Raw genomic sequence first — 11,975 nt, 5'->3', positions numbered from 1 at the left:
TCCCTCTGAATGTAATTTGAGTCTTTTCTCTCGCGGCCTTTAAAATTCTGTCTTTATTTTGTATGTTAGTTATTTTCATAATAATGTGCCTTGGTGTGGGTCTGTTGTAATTTTGTATGTTTGGAGTTCTATAAGCCTCTTGGACTTGGTTTTCCATTTCATTCTTCAGATTTGGGAAATTTTCTGTTATTATTTCATTGAATAGATTGTTCATTCCTTTGGTTTCTTTCTCTAAGCCTTGCTCAATCCCAATAATTCTTAAATTTGGCCTTTTCATGATATCCCATAATTCTTGTAGATTCTGTTCATGATTTCTTACCATCTTTTCTGTTTGGCCAACTTTGCTTTCAAGATTAAATAATTTGTCTTCAATGTCTGAGGTTCTGTCTTCCAGGTGTTCTATCCTATTGGTTATGCTTTCTATGGAGTTTTTAACTTGGTTTATTGTTTCCTTCATTTCAAGTATTTCAGTTTGTTTTTTTTTTTCAGTATCTCTAACTCTTTATTGAAATGATCTCTTGCTTCCCGTATTTGCTCTTTTAACTGTTGATTGGTGTGATCATTTAATGCCTGCATTTGCTCTTTCATCTCCTCCTTCAATGCCTGCATTTGCTCTTTCATCTCCTCATTAGTTTCCCTGATCGTTTTAATTACGTACATTCTGAACTCCCTTTCTGACATTTCTTCTGCTGTGCTGTCATTGGGTTTTATTGATGTAGTATCTAGGTTTGTTTGGGACATTTTCTTCCCTTGTTTTCTCATATTGGTTAGCTGTCAGTGGGACCCTGAGATATTGCAGTTTTCCGCTATTGGCTTATAGTGTCCCGGTAGATTTCCAGTGTATCACCTCCCAGCCTTCAGTAGCCTGATGTCTTGGAGGAATCTGATAAAGCAGCGCATCCGAAGAAAACTGCCCCTAGCCCCCTACTGGTTCCACGGTTTGGAGCTGGTTCTGTGCGGAAATGCTCTCACTGTGGGCCTGCACCGTGCAGCTGGCCGTGTGGGAGGAGCCCATTGCCGGAGTGTGGAAGGCTACCTTGGGAAGACTCTAGCTGCCCTGCCCTGCTCCGATAAGCCACCTCTATCTGGGCCTGTCACCCGGGCCGAGCTTTAACCAGTGGGCAGACTCACCTGTGGCTCTATTTCAGTCCGAGTCTCTCAATGCCTTCCCTTCTTAACTCCTGGGTTCTGGAGCGACTGGGGGTGCAGTCTCCCTCTAGGCCGCCATCTTGGATCGCCCCATGAAGAGAGCCTGCAGCCGGAGTGGGCAGAGCCGCCTGAAGAGGTCTCTGGCTGCCCTGCCCTGATCCCAGAGGCTGCTTGCAGATCGAAGTTCTCAGTTGGTTCGGGGACTTGTGGCTGGTTCTATGCAGAAAACCTCTCACTGGGCGGTCTGGTCTGAGAAGCTAGCCTTGGAAGGCACCTCCCACCGCAGGGGTCCAGGCTACTTGGGGAGGTCTCTGGCTGCCCTATCCTGGTCCCTGAAGCTGCTTGTGTGCCGGAGTACATTGCGCTGCACTCAATAGTTATTTTTAAAGGAGCACTTTGAAGACACTTGAGGATATAGCATCTTACATTTACATCTTATAATTCTCAAATTATCACAAAAAAAAATTGCTACTTTTCTTCCATGAATCACACAGTAAATGAGTGAAAGAGTAAACACACAAATTAATTCTCTTACCTTCTGGACAACCTTGAAGACTGAGCATGAGTATTCCCATTTTTCAGGAAAATAAGGGTGCAAAGAGGTTGAGTGGCTTAGAGTGTCCAAAGAAGTAAGATGAGACAGAACCACTTTCAAGCGGATGTTGTCTCAGGCCTCGGTGCTCTCTACCCAGTCACAGGCTGTCTGAGAGTCCCATTTCTGAAAGCGTTTGTCTGCTGGGGTTTGGCTGTGGTTGTCACTAAGTTGTCGTTGGCTCACTGGGTGACGTGCTGAGCTGGCAAGCTGTGTTTGGCACTGGCCCCGCAGGCTAACGGCAGGGTGGAGTGTGTGGAATGAATCACTGCGTTGCATGGGCCGCACTTCCCCTTCAGAAGTCATTCCCTGGGACTGTGTGGTTTGCCAAGCAGGTGTGGTGAAGCTCAGGCCAGCAGAGGCCGTCCTGGCCCTCAGTGCTTCCTTCCTCCTGCTTCTCCTGGTGGTGCTGCCTACACTGGACTACTCCCTGTGGGGAAGAGGCTGCAAACAAAGCTGCCGAGGGGCTGTCGCCAACCCCTGGTGTAGTCCCAGCTCCTTAGTGGAGGCAAGTTCCCCTCACCCCGGGGCCCAGGTGGAGCTGGTGACTTGCCCAGGGATACAGGAAGCTTGTGTTTTGCTTGGTGCAAATAGACATTCCCTGGGGGGCACATGTGGGGTGCAAGAGGCGAGGACCGCATTAACCTTCCCTTTCCATTATTGTTTTACACACATTCAAATTTCTACCTAAGTTCAATTAGTCTTCTTTCCATAGTAACAACTACTGCCGTTAGTTTATTACCGTTTATTAGGCAGCTGGGTGTCAGGCACTGCTGTACCTTTCACGTAACTCTGAAAATAGATTCCTGAAGTTATTCTTCAAGTTATTGAAGTTATTAAAAGTTATTCTTTTATTATATGGATGAAGAAATGGAGGCTTAGAAGCCAAATAGCTTCTCCTAGGTGACCAGAATTAGGACCAGAACTCAGATAATAGACATCCTGATCACCATGTGTGAGGCCGGTTGTCACCAGTTTGGTGACACCAAGTCTTCATGCTTTTGTTCCATCTGCCCAGAGATGCCATTCCCCTAGCTTCACCCAGGGCTCGGTTCACATGCCTAGTCCTGTGGTATCTGGCCTGAGGTCAAGCACCTGAGTGGTGTCTGCACCAGAGAGATCCTTGGACTTGGAAATCAGGCCATCATTTTGGGAGATCTGTAAAATCCAGACGGAGAGTCTGGGGTCCTGCCTTTCAGGCACCCCTGCCCGTGGTGCCCCTCCCTCAGGAGACCCCCATCTTGAGCCCCTCTTCAGCATCTGCAGGGTACATTCCTGGGCTCTCTAAGGGGTTGGCCTGCACCACCATCCCCACTCATTCCAATGCACCCCTCCTGCTGATATGCTGCAGCCTCAGTGGCAAACTGCTCATGGGCAGATCTTCCCTGGGCTGGAAGGCAGTAACCAAGCAACCCTTCACCTCCCTCTGCTGACTAGCCTTTTGCAGTTCTTGTGACCTTTCCTCCAACGTCCATTTTTCATCCTTTAATCTTTTGTTACTGCCCTTTCTCACCTCTAGTGTCAACACAAGGAGACCAAGTTCTGGCACAGAAACTGTGCGGGCCCATTGGCATGCTCAGCACAGCCCCACATGTGCTCTGGGGATTAATAATAAATACTATTTGATGATGAAATCAGAGTGCATTTTCCTTTCAATGAGACAGTGTCAACCATTTTCCTCTGAAATAGAAATGAGCAGAATATTAACCAAGCAGCTTCCCTCCCCAGGGGCGGTCAGTGCTGATCTGCTGGCCTTCACCTGGTCAGCCAAGAGGCAGGGACGCAGGAGCTGCCATTTGGCCTTCCCTCATAACTGGCTATTACTCATGAAAAATTGGAGATGAGTACTCCGAATGCTTTCTTTTTCTTTATTTCCCATTTGGCTGGTGTACCTTGAATTATTAAAACAGAGGATTTTAACCATAAACTAGAACTCTGAGACAAAGCAGAAAAGTCACATATGTATTTAAAACCTGGACAAGGATGCCAGGGTTATCGGGATGCCTTCTTCTGCTGCTCTGTGGGCACTTTCTGTGTCCTGGAGTAGCAGTGAGTTAGAAGGCATTCTCAACCTCTCCTGGTCCAAAGCTCATTCCCCAGTAGGAAACTGAAGCCCCCAGAGGCTGAGTTACCTGCACGGAACACTCAGAGCTTCCTGGCTGTACTGGGGTAAGAGCTGGGGCCACATGCTAGCTCAGGTCTATTTCTGTCATTATCCTGCTCTTTCTCTTTCTTCTTTTCTTTCTTTCCTTTTCTTTTTGATACTGGGATTGAGTCTGGGTTTGCTCTACCACTGAACCACTTCCCTGGTCTTTTATTGTTTATTTTGAGGCACAGTCTTGCTAACTTGCTGGAGCTGGCCTTGAACTTGGGCTCCTCCTGCCTCAACCTCATGAGCCACTGGGATCCATGGTGTGTGCCTCTGCACTAGGCTCACCTTGCTATCTGTATTTTTGCTCACAAAGCACTTGGGCAGTGCTGTGGCAAGAAGGAGTAGAGACTGTGGTTGAACATTCAAGGGAAGTGAACCCCAGGTTGATCAGGGACACCCCAAGTGGGTCTCTTTAAATCAGCCTGGAGGCAGGGACAGTGCCCACCTGAACTTCCTGGAACTCAGGGCTCGAAGGCACATGATGAACTCATTTCTCCATTGGCATGTAAAGATAAGTAGAGTAATCTTTCTGTGTCAAGGAGAGTCCACATTAGTAAATGCAGAAAGTCAGAAAAATGCAATAAGTTAAATAATAGCGACAGTGATTAGCAAACAAGTCAATGTAGTACACACTAAAACCCAAATGCTAATCAATTGTCAAAGGAATGGGGCTATAAATGCTGTAAGGATTTTGATGTGGGAGAAAAACTGTAGTCAGGCAAGGATGAATTTTAGCCACATCTGTAGAGCGAGTGTCCTATGAATATGTAAAAAGGGAAGGCAGAACCGGCAGGGAGCCACGGGAGACTCTGGATGGAGAGCATACCAAGTGTGTTTGGACAATAATGAACAAGCCACTTGTTACCTGGAAGACTTGGTCAGTGAGTTGTTGGGGAGGAGGCTGGACAGGTGGGTTAGGGTCAGGCAGCAGAAGTGCTGGGAGGCAAATAGGGGCTGCTGATACCCTTCAGTGCAGGCTGCTTGAACCTCACCCCAGGGGGTAGTGCTGAGAACAGACCCACAGGGCTCCCTAGGGTCTCTTCCCTTTTCTTATGACTTTTGCATAGTTCCTGATTTCAAACCAACAGGGACAACTGCCATTGTCTCATTTCAGTGTGGCAGGTGCTCTTCAGGAGTTGGCCTCTCTCAGTCCTCACCAGTCCTGTGCTGGAAACCATTGGGGCTCAGGGGAGGGACCCTTGGCAAGGAATCCAGCTGGGCATCCCACTCCACCTACCTGGCTGTACGGCGAGGTCAGGGGCAGCATTGGTGCATGGCCCACCTGGGTGGGGTGGTGTCTGGGTTCCATGCTCCTATGTGTAGGCACATAACTGTTGTCATTCACCAAATGTGAGCTGGGAATGCCAAGGATGACCAATGGGGTGGCAGTGCCCACTGAAAAGCCCAGCGGTGCAAAGGGAGATGCAGATATGGCATCTCCGTGAGGTAGGAAGAAAGAGCCAACAGACTGAAGAAATCGGGAACTCCTGGAAAGGTACTGTGATCAAGGTCCTGGAGGAAGGTGGCATCCAGGGTAGGGGTTGGATGTGGGGAAGAATGGGGAAGCCCTGGGGGTCCCATGGTGGGGATGGTGCACAGCACCTGGACTCCTTTGCCAGGCGTGTGACTTGACGTCACTTGCCATGAACCAACTGACTCTCCAGAGTTGCCACACCGTGCTATCTAACAAGTCTCCACTGGGTTCCCTCAGTGCCAACAAGGCATGAGGTGCTTAGATTAATTTCCACCTTGAACTCTTGAGAGTTTGAACTTGGTAACTTTGAAAATTCCTGTCATACAAACTAGTGTCTCTTCCCTAAGTAAAGTGATCTTTACAAGATAGTTCTAAGGAACATTTTTTATGTGGTTCTGATGATATAGTACATTTTTAAAAAGACCATCCAAATGTTTGATTAGTATTTTTTTTAAATGGTGGACTCTAAATTATAATAATGTGCAAATATTCACATTATTTTAGCATTTATTAAATTTTTTCCCAATATCTATCATCGGATTTTCATCAAAATCTTGTGAAGGCTGGGATGTAGCTCAGTTGGTGGAATGCTTGTCTCACATGCACAAGGTCCTGGGTTCAATCCCTGGCACCAAAAAAAAAATCTTTTGAGGTAGCAGTTAAAATAAGAACAAAACTTTGTACACTCAAGAAACAAAGGATCATGTCCTAACCAGGAGTCCATGTGCTACATAGACTACAACCAAACCCTGAAGCTCCATGTCAGGGCTCCAAGTCCTGCATCTCCCTGATCCACCATTCAGTCCAGGGCAAACTTGGGCATTTTTAGTAGATATTCTTGGTTTATGCCTCTCCTATGGGTAAATGGAGAATAGTCACCAGCACCTAAGTAGAGTTTATGTGTTTATCCTTAGTGCCAGAGGTACCAGAAAAATAAGATATTTAAAGTCCTTAAGAAACCAGCATTGACAGATTGAAACCAATGACTCCTATTCATAAATGCATAGTGAATAAAAATCATTCCTTGTTTTTTAAAAATGCCTATGATACTGTTTCAAAAGAATCACCATCATCTCTGAGTCTGCTTTGCCCTGTGGAGGGGCTGCTGCACTCACCTCCTCTGTTTGCAGGTGGCTGTGAGGGTGGGCGTGAAGGGCTTGCCCTGCCCCCAGGAGTAAGGGAGACCCAGACCCCAGGCCACATCCTGGAGCTGACTCCTAGTAGCCCTCCTCCTGGGCAGCCAGGCTGCTGCCTCTCAGAGCTGCAGGAAGTGGAGCCTGTGGCCCTCTACAAGGGGAAGCTGGCCAGAGTGGACAGGGCTGGCCTCACAGCCTGGTGACGTGGCTGTTGCCAGCTGCGGCTAGTCAGTGTTGGTGTCCACCATTGGCCCCATGGGTCCAGCTAGCTGCTGGCTGTCATTGCTGTAATAAAATCCCTTCTACGATAGGAGAGTACGTGGAACTTGAGCAGAACTCGAGCAGAACTCTTTTATTTGTCCTGCGACTCTTGAATTCTGAGATGACTTTCTCCTTATGCTCCCTTTCTGGTTTCATACTGAGTATGGGATTCCTGGCCATTAGAAGAGCAGAGTTGGTTTCCTGAGGCCTTCAGACATTTTCTAACTGCATAAATAGCTTGGGGTGAAAGAAGGAGAAGGCCAATGACAGGAAGGATCTGACGAGAGGGACAGGGTCACATTTTTAAAGGAGTAGGTTGATGACTGTGTTCTGGTTCATAAAAATAAATAAATAAAAAGATACTGGGGTGAGGTCTGGTTTAAGCAGCAAAATAGAAATGGCAGTGAGAAACCTGGGCATCAGGACATGAGAAGACCTGGGCTGGCCTGGATTCTACTGCCAAGTTTGATCTTGAACAGTGATTTATCAACGTTGGCTGTGATAATTCAATCTTAAAAAAAAAAAAAAAAAAAAAAAAAAACCCACAAGAAAATGCTGAAGATGTTAGAGGGACTCCTTAGCTCTAACCCTAGTTTGTCTCCTACATGCCACCACAGAATCACCCGCTGCACTGCTGGGTTTCTGTGCCTGCTCCCTGCCCAGCAGGAGGTTTCCAGGGGAAACAGCATGGAGAAGCCCAAGTTTGGCAGCCTGAGCTCTCCACATGGCCCTGAGAAGTGGTAGAATGTCCCAGGGCTCCCAGCACCCTTCCTCAGGCCGAGTCCCCTTGATGACACCAGAGAGCACATAACGTGGACTCCAGGGGTGTCCCTCCACCTGTGAACCAGGGACCTGGACAGCTCGCTCTGCTCAAGGCTGCAGAAAGGGCTTCCGCCTTCACCAGCCTCATGTCCCAGGGCTCTCAGCTGGGTTTGCAGACTAACTTATGTCATTAACACAGGCCTGTGGAAAATTAGGAAATAGCCAGGGGAAACAGGACTGCTTGCCCATCTGGTACTGTCCCAGGACCCTCAGTCAGCACCATTGGAAACCTCATTGACCTGTTATTTATCCTAAATGGCCAGAAATCATCAAATGGGGAAAAACTAATCTGATTTGGTCTAGGAAAAAACTGACTCACTGAGTTAATGCTCTTATCAAATAGCTCATTGTTCACTCAATGCAGCTAACTCAGTAATACTATTTTAATTATTTGCTGTCAGATAAACATGGCTCTCAAATTGCTACTTTCTGGCTGCTCTGCCTTCCCAGGGCAACGGTTCATGTCTCTCTCTCTTTTTTTTCTTTTCATGTTTATTTGCTACTCAATTTTAAAAGAGAGGTCACTCTCAGTCATATTCCAAAGTGAGTGATTGCAACTTCTATGATGTGAAAAAAGTTGCTAAAGATCCAATTGCCACCAGCTTTCCCGAAGCGCCAAACGTAATTGAGAGCAACTGTTTGCAGCCAGCCAGTCTGTCACTAGCAGGATAATCCATCAGTCCTCTCTGCGGGTATGCCCAGGCCTCATGTGAACAGGAGGTTGATGAAAACTGGTTTTGAGGTGCTTTTCTGAAGAGCCCCTGCAGCAGTTGCTAGTGGCCATGGTTCACATATGGCATTGGATGGTGGCTGCAGGTGGTTACTGATGTCACCAAAAGCTTTTGTAAAGGCTTTGCAGATGAGGGAATGATTCTGCCTAATACTGAAGGCTTAAGGAACTCTGGCTGCCCTCAGGAATTCCTCAGGCACAAGATTTCAGGGCCCAGGTGGCCTCCTGCTCTATTCAGGAGGGGGTCGGAGCCTCCACAGCTTCATTTAATCCAGTCCTTTTCAGCATTTAAAGTTGTTGTCAAGATGCTGCATTAAGTCAGGCAAGTCCACAAAGGCATCCCAAGCATCAAACATGTCTGTGATGAAGTAATTTATAAAAGAGTTCTGGGATTTGGGGATGCTGTAGGTGTTTCTGTCAAAAACTGGCATCACCACAGGCAAGTTCTGCTGCTTCTCTTCATCATGCGACCCATCCAATGCAGTGTTCCAGGGGCCAGCAGGGGTTGGACACATCAGTACATTTAATCAGCATTCGTTTGATCAGAGTCCGGTTCTCTGGAGCCCTGAGCATAGTGTTTTTGGCTTCCTGATATTTCTCAGTCTCCTCATTTTGTTCTAGTGTTGCCAAGGGCTTGTTGACGCTATTGACAAATTTGTTGACATGTTCAAAGTGCTTTGTCATTTCTGTGACTAAGACGATGTGGATAATACTCTGGCACAGTGTTCAATAGTTGCTCCTCTCCATGTTTTTGAAGATATTGCATTTGTCATCTCTAACAGTCAGCTGGAAGGCCAAGGTTGCATGATGACTCTCCAGCACAGCAGTGTCATTGTACAAAATGGCCAGCTTACTCCCTGCATTGCACAGGAAGGAGTTGGTCCTCCCATGGTGATTCACATCATGAATGGTGGCTGCGACGAGGGCAGCAACCTCATCTACTGGATCTAAACTTTCCTTTATCCTCTGTTTGTACAGAAAATAGACAGTGGTGTGAAGAACATCAGCAGCATGTGTAGAATTGTGGTAGGGGTTAGAAGAATGATAGTTTGCTTCAATAATTTGTAACCAGGATTTCAGGGTTGACTTCGAGCAGTTTAAGAATTCACAGATTCCAAAGTAAGCAACTATTTTGAGACCAAGATAAATCAAAGGTCTATTATGGGTGGCAGCCTCCAGTTCAAAAATATCAAAGTCCCAGTATTCCACATTTTCCAGGCCCCAAGCAATCTTCGATGGGACATCGTGAAGAGAGATGGGAGTGATTATACTATGTGAAGCCTGTTGAAGGTTTTATGTTGAAAGAACATATTCATTCCCTGATAACCTTCGCAAACCATCAGACATTAAGCCCCCAACGATGTCATTGGCATGAGGATCATCATCCTTAGCACTGAACTGTGGTGAATGTAACTCAGTGGTTCTCAAATTTTCTAGCACACGGACCAAGGCTTCTGTCACAGGCATGGGACTATTTTCCTGGGCAGTATTGATGATATTGATTACCTTGGTGATGGGTCCCTCGATCGTCATGGAATGTATCCGGACCAGGGAGGAGTGTCGTCTCTGGTTGTTAACTTCACTTCGAGAGACAACAGATTTGACGTCCAGCGAGCTTTTCCTTCTGTCTCTATGTTTGCCTGTCTGATTATCTATATGAATGTCAGACTGAACACCTTCAGGTATTTTTTCAGCCTTATTGTTGCCACTGCACACTCTGATAATGGACACATAGTGTCTAATTTTTCCTCTCTGTCCAACAACAGGTGTTATCTTCACATTTTGTTGTGTATTATCTCCATTTTTTTTTTTGGCATAGTGAGTTCCTTGCCACTCCTTGCCCATCCTGATGCATGCATTTATAGTATCAAGCAGTTCAGCTTTTTTTCATTTATAGGCACTTCTGCTAATTCCTTCCCTATTAAGTCACCTGATTGATAGCCCATTGCTGTTTCAAATGCAGGATTTGCATACTGAATAATGTGGTCTTCACTTGTAGTTTCAATTGCTTCTTGACTTTTCTCTAATACAGTGAATATTGAGTTACAAGCTCTGAGTTTCAGTTGTGATGGTACCTCTCCAAATTCCAGCTGGAGCAGTTCATTGTAACAGGCCATGATGCTGGGGTTTTCAATATACCTTCTTGTAAAGCCAGCTGAAATTAAGGGCATTACAGACAACTCTTTTCTGTCCACCCTGCATACTACACCAACAATAACTATGTTTTCTGAGAGTTTTGACTCTCTGATAGACCTGTACAATGCCTCTGCATCCAGCTGTCAGGGATATCTGTGGTCTCTGATGATGATGTCATGATGTTTGTCCAGGAAACAGTCAAAGACTGCTTGTGCCTCCTCGGTGACTGTATACTTAAACCCTGCTTTTTCACATGCCCTGCAGAATCCCTTACACTGGTTATCTTCTTTGGTAAACACTATAAGTACCTGAAGTTGATCTTGATGAAATCTCATGAGGCCAAATTGTACATCAGACACTGCTCCCGGCAGGTAGAGTAAACTGCTGGAGTGGAGCAGCTTACAAGACACCTAAGTGAATTTAAGGACATCCAGGCAGCCATAAAAAGACCTGCTCGCCGGTGCCCTTGCGAACCTCGTTCTGCGCGCGGCCGGTGCCGCGGGGCCGGGGCTGGGCGTCTGTCTTCGAGTGGCGAGGGAGGATGGGTCGGCCGGACAGCTGCAGCGGTGCCGCAGGGATCGGTGCGTCCTCGGCCTCCTGGCCGCCCCTGTGTGCAATGCGGATGCTCGGCTCACAACCCATGTTGGCGGAGGCGCGTCGGACATTCTGGCGGCTGCCGCGGTCCTGTCAGCAAACGGCCCGCCTGGCCCCGAGCTGGCGGCGGAGAGCGGGGTCTCGCGTCAGGAAAAGCGGCCCCTCTTTTATCGCGGAACGGGCGCGGCGGCTGCCGGCGGCGACGGCGGAGAAGGGGCGCTGGGGCTGGCGGCGCGCTGCAGCCGCCCCTCTGAATAAGCCCTTCCTGATGCGGGGGCCGCCGCCTCCCTCACATCGCCGTGCTAGCCGCGCCGCGCCGCTTCCAGGGAATTTCGGGGAGGATATCCGCGCTCTCCCTGCTGGAGCAGGCAGCCTGCGGCGAGCTGGCAAGGCAGCCCTCGGGAGAGCCATGAGATCAAGAGATGCTCTCCCGCCTCGCTGGTCACTGCGCCTTCACTGCCCGGTCCGACCCCTCCTGCCGCCCGCCGCCCCGCGAAAAGTGCCCCTTGGTCTGGCGACCGTGGGGGAAGGCTGTTGACACGCTCCTGAGAGGCCAGTGTTGGCGGCCTGGCAGGAAGCAAAGCAGCTGGCTCCGGCCCGGCCTGGGGCCCTGCCTTCGAGGAGCACAGAGCTGCTGCGCGGGGCAAGAGTTGAGGGCGGCAGGACTCTCGGTTCATGCCTCTTAATAGAATATTTTTAGGTAAACCTCGCTGGTCACTTTCCTTCTGCAAATAGCTGAAAGCCAGTTGTCTTCATCTTAAAGAGGGGTCAATGTGTCCACTAGGGCGCTGTAATAGAGCCCTGTTAACAGGTCCCTCTCATTTCACACTGCATTTCAGGACAGTTACAATTCCCTGGGGGTGGTGCTGAGCCTCAGGAAACTCTTGGGTCTTCCCTCCTCTGTGACTGAGACTTTGTCCTTCGGCCCA

General features: G+C 48.1%; 1 pseudogene; it reads right to left on the bottom strand.

Annotated features, from left to right (window-relative positions):
* Positions 1–8,546: 8,546 nt before the first annotated feature.
* LOC124974145 (high affinity cAMP-specific and IBMX-insensitive 3',5'-cyclic phosphodiesterase 8A-like) lies at positions 8,547–11,094 on the bottom strand (annotated as a pseudogene).
* Positions 11,095–11,975: the final 881 nt, after the last annotated feature.

Source organism: Sciurus carolinensis, unplaced genomic scaffold (genome assembly GCF_902686445.1).
Source record: "Sciurus carolinensis unplaced genomic scaffold, mSciCar1.2, whole genome shotgun sequence".
NCBI classification, from domain to species: Eukaryota; Metazoa; Chordata; class Mammalia; order Rodentia; family Sciuridae; genus Sciurus; species Sciurus carolinensis.
This window is presented reverse-complemented; position numbering and strand designations above follow the sequence as displayed.